At 42.1% G+C, this 12119-nt stretch overlaps 1 protein-coding gene across 1 annotated transcript in view; it reads left to right on the forward strand.

The window, feature by feature from the left end:
* The first annotated feature begins 3968 nt into the window (after positions 1–3968).
* The window catches only part of LOC120535730 (solute carrier family 2, facilitated glucose transporter member 1), a 31215-nt gene continuing 23064 nt past the window's right edge, over positions 3969–12119 (forward strand). The window contains exons 1-2 of the mRNA XM_039763756.1: positions 3969–4182; positions 8851–8935. The gene's annotated coding sequence lies outside the window, so the exon portion shown is untranslated. The remainder of the gene's footprint in view (positions 4183–8850; positions 8936–12119) is intronic.

The following is a 12119-nucleotide window of genomic DNA, read 5'->3' on the forward strand; positions in this document are numbered from 1 at the left end:
TTAAGGCCTTTAACATTCCAGCTCATGAAGTTAACTGTCCCATCATGGAGACATTGATTCTGAGTTTTTGATGTAATTTTATAGTCTTAACTGGAAGTGAGACAGCTTAGCCTTAATTTCCTATTTCCCAAGAGTTGTTGCCATGCAGCTATTATTACGTTGGTAGTTATAATTATAAAGATTAAAGGATAGATTAGGTATAGATCAAGCCTGCTCTCTTTCTCTCCCCCTTAACCCCCCACCCTCCCTTTTGCCTCCCAAGTGAGGCTAAACCCACTTCACACAGTCCCAGTCCTCTGACATACCCAGAGACAGAGCACGTCCAAAGCAAAACAAGCCCCACACAGCGCTTTTAGGGTTAAAAATAGAGATATCTATTACCAATATAGTCTAAAAAAAAAAATGTGCACTTAAAATATATATAATCTTCAGCAATCTTAGTGCATTAAGATAATATACCCAGATAATAAACCCGGGGGATGGTGTTAGAAATGTGTCCAGAATAAGCATAATAAGTCTTAATGCAATAATAGCAATAACAATAAACCAAGGGTATGATGTTGAACAGTCTCGTTTAGGGTTTAGAGAAAATAATTAGATAATAATAAAAAAAGAAAAAAAAGAAAAAGTAATTAAGCACAGTAAAACATAAACAGATACTGTAGCACCCGAGTAATAATGAGTGATAATGAGAATATATATGATAAAAACCCGTAATTTAAACAAATAGATCAGACAGTAGATTATTAATCCTTGCCATATCATTAATGGCCATGACTCACTATTATGTATCAGAATAGTCCCGGGATCAGCTTTCTTAATTCCTTTTCTGCTTCTTCCTTGCTAGCGAAGACATAGAATTGACCCTGCAATTCCACTTTCAGTTTGGCCGGATACAAGAGGCTGTATTTGATGTTGGCTTGCCGTAACCGCTGTTTAATGTTGTATAAGGCGGCACGTTTAGTAGCCGTTGCTGGAGAGAAATCAGGGAAGATACAAATGTGGTTATTTTCATATATAATCTCTTGCTTGTGTCTGAGGAGTGCCATCACCTCTAGCTTAAATGATAATCTTTCACAGCGAATAATAAAAGATCTAGGTCTAATGGTATTTGATCCGCGTACACGATAAGCCGCTGTTATCTCAGAATCTGCTTTAAAGTCCTCCCCAATTATTTTAGAAAAAGTTCAGCTGCGAGTTTCACAGGTTTTGGACTTTCTCAATTCTCAGGCAGACCTTCAATTCTGACATTATTCCTTCTGCTTCCATCTTCCAAAGCAGCCAGTCTGTCTCAGAGTTTTTTGTATTTGGAGCTGACATTTACTGCTTTTTCTTCAGCACTGGCAGCTAAATTTTTGGCTGTTTCAATCCAAGTCATGAATGCGTGCTCAGTATAATCGAGTTCTCCTGAATGTGCTCTTCAATTTTACCCAGCATATCATTAAAGACTTTATTTTTCTGCTGCTGCATCTGTCGCAGCTCCTGTTGCAGCTCCTGTCGCAGCTTTTCATTTGCCTGTTGCAGCTCCTGTCGTAGCCTTTCATTTGCCTGTTGCAGCTCCTGTTGCAGCTTCTTATTTGCCTTTACCCTTGCCTTCTCATTTGCCTTGTCGTTTTTCTTTATCTCTTGCATGAGCTCAGTGAACATCACCTTCAGTTCAAATAGTTCAATTCTGCTTTCTTGCACCGTAGGTGAAGCGACAGGCTCTATTGTAGCCGGTGTCCACGCTGTTCCTGGCTCGCGTGGAGTAATTGAGACCATGGACTGCAAGGCCTTTTCCAGTTTCAGGTGATCTTCTCCAATCGGCGAGCTATCGAGACCTGCTTCACTCACGCTTGTACATTCGCTCCCCATTTCGCTCTCAGCCGGCAAAGATGTAGCGGACTGTGGTCCCAAGGAGTCTGTACTTTCGTCCATCTGATCCAGGTCTGTCTCTGAAAGGCCATATCTTGAACTAAGGCTTGTTGATCTTAGCTTGGGTGCAGCTTTAGTTTTCGGTTCTTTTGGACCTCCTTTCTTGTTGACCATGTTTGTATATGCTTACATATACTGTAGCAGTGTCCCTCTGGTTGGATAAATACAGGATAATAAGCAGATAATATGAAAAATAACATCGCCGCTAGCGGAGCTCCACTTCAGACGTGCATCTCTCGCAACGGACGAGACCAAAATCTAACTGAATCCTACTTACGTACATATATATGTCCATAGCCTGCAGCTCGGTCGCCGTGTGAGGCGGAGTTGCGTCCCCCATCCCCACGCCTCTAACGTAATTGGCTGCTTGCCCATATAAGGCTGTCCGTCGCTCTGGTCTGTTCATTCCCTTCCTTGCTTCGCCACGGTATTCACGTCTCCCTGCTGATAACTGCAGCCTTTTTATTTAATCCATGGCTTCTCCGCTGTTTTATTGTTCGTTTATTACAATTATAGTTATTGTGTAGGTATTTTAGACTTAATTTACTGTTCAGGTACCCATTTCCTTTACCGTTCCAACCGTACCCACATTAACATGTCAATCGAGGTGATCACCATCAGTCAAAGAACTGTTACTTACCGAAACTCAAACCGATTATGACAGCAGCAATCCAAGCTGTGAGAAAGCAGTAAAAAGGAGGCGTGTCAGACGTTGTGGTACATTTTCTGATGCAGCTAGACGGAAACAACTTTGTGATGCTGCCACTAAATACTCGCAGGCAAATCCACAAGTTCATAGACAAGCTGCCACTAAATACTCACAGGCAAATCCACATGTTCATAGAGACGCTGCCGCTAAATACTCGCAGGCAAATCCACAAGTTCATAACAGAAATGCCTGTTAAACATCTTAGATTCACGAGTACTGATTTGGGTAGTGAACACTTCGATGAATGAAACCTGTTATCTTTACAACAGTTAACAAACACGGAATGTAACTTGAACACAACACGTACTCCAAATACGAACCCGATTGAAAGAAATAATGATAATCAAATCCTTGATGACAGCAACACTCATAACAGTGACAAAACAATTACATTGGCAATCATGTTACGTTATTTTTAAAATGTTTCCTTTTCTTTTTCATAACTTTTTTAACACACTACCTCTCTGCTGCGAAGCGCGGATATTTTGCTAGTTGTGTAATAAAACACAACTTTATTTGAACCTGGGACTTTGACTGTGTGAATATATATATATATATATACAGTATATATATTGTGGTAGCCGGCCTGGACACAGACAGGTGGACACGTCAATGTCACCCAACACAAGTTTATAATACATTAATTACAGTGCCACACAACCCCAGTCCAGGCCTAACAGTCCATAGCCTTGTGGCCGTCTCCTTGCCACCTCCCAGACATCATCCTTATTCCACCCATCCCCACGTGAAGGGAGGCAGCCCCTTTTATAAGCATCCCCGGAAGCACTCCGGGTGTTCCTCCACGTCTCCCCCCCAGCACTTCCGGGTGTGGCGGAAGTGCTGAGGTACAGGGCGCCAAAGGCATAGGGGCGCCCCCTGGTGGTGGCCACGGACCCCTACAGGGTTGAGCTTCAAAGCTCTGTACCTGTGGCTCCCAAAGGTACCAGGGCGGTCACCCCCACATGGTCTGGGGAAGGTGCAAACCCTCCTCCAGTCCTCCAGGGCATCCCGGCCTAGTCACCACCCCAGCCATCTCCGACAATATATATATATATGTACATGTGGCTCTCATTTAAAACTATGGCTGGAATGGAAGCCAAGTCCCTATCTAACACTCTAGCCAGTCTGGCTCTGTATTAAAAACTATAATGAAGTCATATTGTTCTTGAATATATTATGCAAAGTGATATTTTACACATGTTCGTCTGTTTTAGCAGAGTTATTCAAAATTGCCAAATGACATCTTCTTCTAGCCTGTCCCTCCCTTCCAGCTGAGTGTAATATGTGTACCTGCCAGTTATAAAGGTGACATAAAGAGAGTTCAACTTTGAGGATTATAGCATTATATACAGAAACTCAAGGGGAAATGTTCAAGACAAGTTAAGAGTAAGAGATGAGAAGACACTAAATGAGAGTGGAAGATGAAGAGAACTCTGGAAAATATGATACAAAGCCTTACATAGATTGCTTTGAAGGGAGAGTGTACAGAAGAAGAAGACAGAGTAATAGAATGAATAAAAGGAGCATTTTAGAAAAACAAACAAGATTTGTTCTAAAAGGTACTTTTACTGTTTACCTTTTCTTATCTCTGTAAATTCATTGTGTATATTTAAGGACTGTTATAATGTAGAATACCTACAGTGTAATTGGCACTAATACAGGTCAGTACTATAAATATAAATTATTGATTTTCAGTTTACATTAAGCACTGAAGTGACCCAGAATGCAAAAGTATGATTTTTGTCTTTTTTATTTTAGCTTGCTTGTTTTGACTTAAATAATAATCCATCCACTCATTCATAAAACTATTTTTCATACTCACAATTACCATTACAAAGCCATGAAGAAGATATGACTACCCCAGTAGCTTTGGACACAAGGTTAGGATTCAGACCTGGAAAAGACTCCAGTTAATTACAGTGCAATTATAATCCATTCAGCAATCTTTCTTTTATTCACCCATTATATTTTTTTATTTTATTAACATCAGGTGCTGCTTACAACAAATACATTACAGAGCAATAAGATATACAGTATACAATACTGCTAATCTTACTTCTTATAGATAGACTTTGTCCTACATGTCTAAAGAGCAAAATTTGAAAAAGGTTTAACAAGAAGTAATGTTGCAACCACCTAACAGAGCATACTGAGCTCCTGCTAATCTTTGGAATATTTCACCTAGACTGAATGAATTCATCAATAACGATAATAATAATACAAAATGCAATAGCTTACACAGACATAAACCACACACCTCCTAATCTGCACACCACAGACAAGTGGATAGTTCATATATTTTAACAACAGTACTTATTATGGGCAAAAGGCAACCAAGGACAGGAAAACAAAAACTCTAGGAAGGATAAACCTGCAGAAAATGTCAGTTTGTGGGCCCACAGACTTCAGTACCTCAAGAGAAAACAGAGAGAAAAAGAAATAACAGGAAAATCCATGAGAGTCTGTTGCCATGTATCTTATATAGTATTGTACTACCAATATGTAAAGGCCAGACTACAGTATACAGCATAAAACTAACAGGAGATGATCTTGAGGTCTAGTTGTTAGCTGCAGTGAAAAATGTAAGGCGATCAAGTCTATGCATAACTAATTTACAGTCCTTTTGTGGTGTACTACTTTTTAACTATGCAGTCAGCTGAGTAGCACATCGGTAATTATAAAAATACTGCAATGCATTTCACACATTTAAAGGGGCAGAAAAGTGGGAAAGGGGTATGCTTCATTTTGGAACACTACATTGCATTTTCCATCCTCATGACATATTCTTGGAAACACTACATTAAATTATACCAGAATGACAGTGGTTGCAAGGCAGACTGTAGAGCTATTACAAATATTATTTACCTCAATGCTTTTGAATAGGCTCTGCATTATCATACGATTACCATTTACTGTAAATCATCACTGAAAAATATACATCTATCCATTTTCTAAACCATAAACTTATCTAGAGTGTGGTCATGGGGAAACTGTCTGTCCCAGCAGGCAAAGGGCACAAGACAGGAACAATCCCTGGTGCCAGCTCATTGCAATGTGAACAGACACACACACATATGTCTTTGGAGTGTGGAGAAAACCAAGAGCATCTTGAAGAAACTCATGTAGACATGAGGAGAACAACATGCAAACTCCATGCAGGGAGTATCCAGCAACTTGGAGGAAACTCTTTCTTCTACCATGCTGCCTTCATATTTTTTTTTTTCCTAAGCTTTATTTATACTCATTAAATGCATGCTTTTACATCCCAGGACCTAATACTGCAACACATTCTCACTCTACTTATCAAGGTTACATATGAATTTGGAAAAATAATTAAACAAAGAGGGTAATGACACTTAAGATGCAATTTTAGTAACTTAAATATTGTAAATTTTCTCAATGTATTACTCCCTTTATATTATTATTTCTCCCTAATTATATGAGCAAGGGCAGAGCAGAGAATGTGTTCCTTTAATGTGGGAAGTGACATCCTTCCCATCTTCTATGACTCTTTGATGCCCAGTGTGATGTTCTACACTGTGGTGTGCTGGACTGGTAACATCACTTTAGCAGACGCCCCCCAAATCAACAAGCTAATTAAAAAGGCAGACTCAGTTATGGAACACACTCTGGGCACCTGTAGGGGGCGTAGCAAAGCAGAAAATGAAAACAAAACTGAGTGCCATTATGAACAATACTGCATATCCTCACCTGTCTAACTGACACTGAGTACTTTTAGCCAACAAATTATTCAACTGAAGTGTGTGAAGAAACTCTGCTGGGGCTCCTTTATACCAACAGCAATATGTCTGCATTGCCATGCACTGGGTGGTCTATAACACAGTCATAAAATAAGGTATCTTTCCCTAATGCTTTCCAGAATAAGACACATGTTCTCATTAAGATGGGGCTCATCATTCAGCTGAAGAGGACTAATGTTTAGATTCTGTTTGACATAAACAGCAGCCCCACCTCATTTACTGTTCCATCTATCCTTCCAAAAAATGTGTATTCCTCTATGTTATACTCATCTTCATCTTTGTTATTTAGCCAGGTTTTTGTTATTGCTATAATATAGTTATGTTCTGCTACATACATCTCCAACTCACTTGCCTTATTTTATATACTGCTAGCATTAAGGCAAGCTATTTTTAATGTATTATTCATTTTACTTTTGCATTTTAACATTGAGTTAGAATTTACATTACTATACATTTTTATTTTTACACTATTGTTTGTTCCTATATGTACATATGTAAACAATCCTCAACTAACTTACTCAAATGTCCCTAACACATTGCTGCCCCTCCAGTTCAAATGTTGTGGTGGAACAGATCCCATCTATCCCATAAGGAGTCCCAATGTTCCATAAACCTATACCCTTATATCTCACACCAAGATCTGAGCCATGCACTAAGTCTTTTAATCTCCTCACTCTTACCTGGACTGGCACATGGTACAAACAGAACTTCAGAGTAGACTACCTTGTCAGTTCTGCTCCTTTGGACCATAGCACCTAACTCTTTAAATATACTGTAGATTACAGAACTGACAGACTACACTTATGTATGTCATTTGTTCCAATTTGGACAATGACCACTGGATCCACCCCCGCTGCGGCCAAGAGCCTAGCCACCCTTCCATCCATTCCACCTGTGCACTTGGAAGGCAACACACCATGTGAGATTCTCTGTCTATGGAGCAAACCTGTGTTTCAATTACCCTAATGACTGAGTCCCCAACAATCATTACCTGTCTCTTTCTGAGAACTGGTTTTGAGGTGGTCCATTGGGGCTCCTCATGGCTACCTACCCACTCAGAATCCTCAGAGACACCATCCAGCTCCACAAGGACCTGAAAATGGTTTGGCAATTCCAGTTCTGGGGTTGATGCCATCCAAATAGTTTGAACCCTTTACCTTCCACCTTGTGACCCAACTATCTCTTCTTGTCTGGTCCAGAATCTCCTCCCACATCACCTTAGGGGTGCACAATATTTCTCTATAAAAACACCTGGGCCAGGTCTGCCAATTCTCTAATACAACAGAGGCTAACCAACTCCTCTTCCAGTTCAGCAACCCTGAGCTTGAGGAGCTGGATCAGGTGGCATCTCCTACAGATATAGCCCTCATAGAAGACTGGCTCCTCGAGGCCATCCTTTGAAAAGTCCAACATTCAAGAGGACTTGCATTGCACTTGGCTCATTATTACAATTTGACTTTGAATCACTAAAATTGCTTGTTTTTAAAGTTTTTTCTAACATAAATGATAAAAAAAAATTGATTAAAGAACTGCTACAGTTATTTTACACCTCCTGTAACATTCTCCCACTAAACTGTTTGCTGTTTGTTCTTATATAAGGTTAACTTTACTTTTCTTTTACTGCACTCCTAACTTTGCACTCCTCTTATTCTTTAATTAAAATCTGCCCACTAGCCCTATTTTTAATCCTTCATTTTAATGAACCCTTAAGCTGTTGCGCTTTTAACCCCTCTACTTTCCTGACCACTAAGAACTGCTCAATCTAGAAAAACTTGCTTACTGAATATCCTCTGCTAGTTAATTTCTTAATGTCTTGTTTGCTCCTGTCTGTTCAGCGCCTGAACACTAGCAGCCTGCTTACATACCACTAAGCCCTTCTCTTTATCACTTTGAAGTCAGCCACTGCCTTTTTTCCACTGAGGAATCATTGTTTCTATTACGTTTAATTATTCGTCACTACAATATTAGGTATTTACTTACAGAGATGCCAGTGTCACCTACTGCTGCTTTCTGCTTGTTTGAATACAAATAAAACATACAAGTACAAGTAGAAGTAACAAGTAATTTTTACAAATGCTCCCCCAAACACTCAGCTGCTTTTGTTCCTGTGTGGGCGAAAAAATTCAGACAAACCCTTCTAAAGTGAAAGAAAGGCTTTAAAAATTCCTGCACAGCTCCTTAGCAGCAATCAAAACACGTTTTTAAGAGCAAAATATTATTTTTATAATTAACTCTGACATCACAGAACACAAAAACTCTCATTCGCTTCTCCATCATTGGGGATGACGCTAGTATATCTCCTCAGCGCCTCTAGTATGTCTCTTCTGCATTCTCCCTATGCCCTACACAAAAAGAAAAATACATATGTTTGTCCAAAAGATGCCAGTATTTCGTTTTTGAACTTTTCACCTTTAGAACACTTGTAATGGCTGCTTGTGACATTATCATTTGCTTAATCCAAAACAGGTGACAGACAACTCATGGGCTTGCTGAGACTGTGGCAAAAAGAAGCAGGGGACAGTGCACAAACAAGCAAAAACAAATATAAAGGGTAAGGCAAAAAAAAATTTCATAAACAAAGGCAAGAGATTCAGAAAAATACTAGACAGAGCATGTGCCGTTACCCATGTATCCTCTTGTGTGCATCCAGGTGTCCGTGTGTGTGTGTCTTCTGGTGAAGTGCTTATGCGCGGGCCACACAGCATGTGTTCAGTCTCTTCCTGTGCATTCCCTGTGCAGAGAGAGAGGCAGATACACACACAGGCATGCACGAGTCACACACACACAGGCGCGCGTGAGTCACACACACACAGGCGCACGCAAGTCACGCACACACACAGGCGCACAGTGTCTGTGTGTGTGTCTTCTGGAGAAGTGCGCATGCGCGGGGCCACACAGCATGTGTTCAGTCTCTTCCTGTGCATTCCCTGTGCAGAGAGAGAGGCAGATACACACACAGGCATGCACGAGTCACACACACACAGGCGCGCGTGAGTCACACACACACAGGCGCACGCAAGTCACGCACACACACAGGCGCACAGTGTCTGTGTGTGTGTCTTCTGGAGAAGTGCGCATGCGCGGGCCACACAGCATGTGTTCAGTCTCTTCCTGTGCATTCCCTGTGCAGAGAGAGAGACAGACACACACAGGCGCGCGTGAGTCACACACACACACAGGCGCACGCAAGTCACGCACATACACAGGCGCACGCGAGTCACACACACACAGGCGCGCGTTTCACATACACGAGACACACACGCACACGCGAGACACACACACACAGGCACGTGCGCATCACACACACGAGACACACACACACACACAGGCGAGAGACAGACAGACACACACACAGACACAGAGGTGCACGCTTAAGAGACACACACGCGAGAGACACACACACGCAGGCCCGCGAGAGACACACACACACACACACACACACAGGCGAGAGACAGACAGACACACACACAGACACAGAGGCGTGCGCTTAAGAGACACACACACGAGAGACACACACACGCAGGCCCACGAGAGACACACACACACACACAGGCGCACGCGTGCATTGTTGCAATGTTACTTTTCTTGGTTGTTTATTAAATTACAGATTTTTCAAATGTTCATTTTTTCCCTTGTGCTTAAAACTCATTAAAAAAAGAGTTTTTAGCGAGCGGGTCATAAGGCTATAGCGCAAATTCTTGCAGTGTTAGTTTTCTCTGTTGTTCAAGGTTTTCCTAGTGTTAGTCAATGTTTTTACATTTAGTTTACTATTACGCTGTGCTTTCTATGGTATAGTTAACTATATTTGTGCTTAAAAACTTAAAAAAATATATATTTACATACAGTTCATACAGTCTGGAACGGATTAATTGTATTTACATACAATCCTATGGGGGAAATTACTTCGGTTCACGACCAAATCGGGTTACAACCAGAGTTTTGGAATGAATTATGGTCGTGAACCGAGGTTGAACTGTATTACTGTCATACAAAATTACAGGCATTTTACGGAAATACAAACCAGTATTACTGAGAGAGAAAATTAAAGGCACACAATACAGTGACACATATTACAGCCACATACAAGGTCCCTTGCCATTTAATATAGACTGTTCATACAAATGTTTATGCACTACTGTTCTATCGCCCGTTATTTTAATGGGCTTAATGTCTAGTATTTGTATAAAGGGTCAAGACATTAATATCTGAGTTTTTTTCAATGTTTTAATTTCTGCCAGGCATTTCATAATGTGGCTGTAGGTTTTTATTTCAACCAGTGTTACAATCAGTGGGTAATTTTTATCTTTCATTGTTCTTGTTGATATTTGTCTGTCCTTTATATTTCTTCTCTTATTTTGCCTTCAGAAAAGTAAATTAGTGTTAGATTTATATTTATAGGAAATTAAGAAATATTTGTATTATATACCTTATCTTTAGATTCATAATTATGCAATGTTCTTTAAATCCCCCTTTTCTGTAAAATTTTCTTTCTTAACTATATCTGAATATATGGACGATTAATGACAAGCATAGCAGACACAAGGGAGGGGCAACATTCACTGCTAAACAGCAGCTGTTTTAGTTTTACTCATTTGTGTGCTTATTAGTAAGTAATGTCATAAATAACTAGAAAAATAAAAAGAAAATACTAAAAAGCAAAAAAAACAATTTGTATGTATTGTGACGGACAGCCGGGTCCCATGCCCGGCCGGGACGCCTCTGCTGCATACGTCCCGAGGGAGCCATCATGGACATTGCAGTACCTTCCCCGGGGCGCTTGGGGGCAGCCTCCCTGGCCGTGGATCCCTCCTCAATCTCCCCCGTGGCTCCATGGGACATGGAGTCCACCACAGCAGCCCGGTTGGGAGATGGGGTGGCCGCTAGGGGGTGCTGCGGACAACCAGCCACCACGCTGGACGGTTTATCAGCCCCACCCGGAGGAGCAATTAAGACCAGCTCGTCAGGCACCTGGAACACTTCCGGATGGGGTAATAAAAGGGCCTGCCTCCCAGCAATCAGGGCCAGAATCGGGAGGATGAGGACGAGGTTGCCTGGGAGGAGGAGGAGGAGGAGGAGGAGGAGGAGGAGGAGGAGGAGTGGTGGTGGTGCCAGGAAGCGTTTGGTTGTGTGGGTTATTTTGTGCTTTGGGACTGTATTTGGGCTGTGTGGCACGGGGAAGGCGTGTCACACAGCTGAAGAAAATAAAAAGCCGTTTGAGTGTGAACACGTGCCTCTGCGTAGTCTGTGCCGGGTCGGGCGCTATATAGCGCCTTTATCACACTGGCGTAGTCGTGCGGATCCCGGCCCGTCCATTTGGGTCGGAACCTGCGTTATTTACTCTTGCTGACCCGGCATAGCGAAGCGCAACAGCGCGGGGCACGGTTCTCGGCTCACCGGCGTCGGAGAGTGCGCTCCCGACGCAGTTACAGGCAAGCAGTCAGGACTGCACAGCACAGCGCACTGAAGCGCGCACACGCGGCAGGAGCCGCAAGCCAGCACACGCGGTACAGCGCGAAGCGCGCACACGCGGCAGGGGCCGCAAGCAGGCACGCGCAAGCCAGCGCGGAGTACCCAACTGAAGCCGCCAAGGAGCTGCTGCAGGCGTTTTGCAATGGGGAAGAAAAAAGCCGGGCGGACACAGAGGCCAACTGGCAGACTCCACCGCACGGGATGCCAATTTTTTGGATTTCTAGAAGTGCTTGGCACTTTGCCAAAGCTTGTTTTAGCAAGATATG

Source organism: Polypterus senegalus, chromosome 9 (genome assembly GCF_016835505.1).
Source record: "Polypterus senegalus isolate Bchr_013 chromosome 9, ASM1683550v1, whole genome shotgun sequence".
Lineage (NCBI taxonomy): Eukaryota > Metazoa > Chordata > Cladistia > Polypteriformes > Polypteridae > Polypterus > Polypterus senegalus.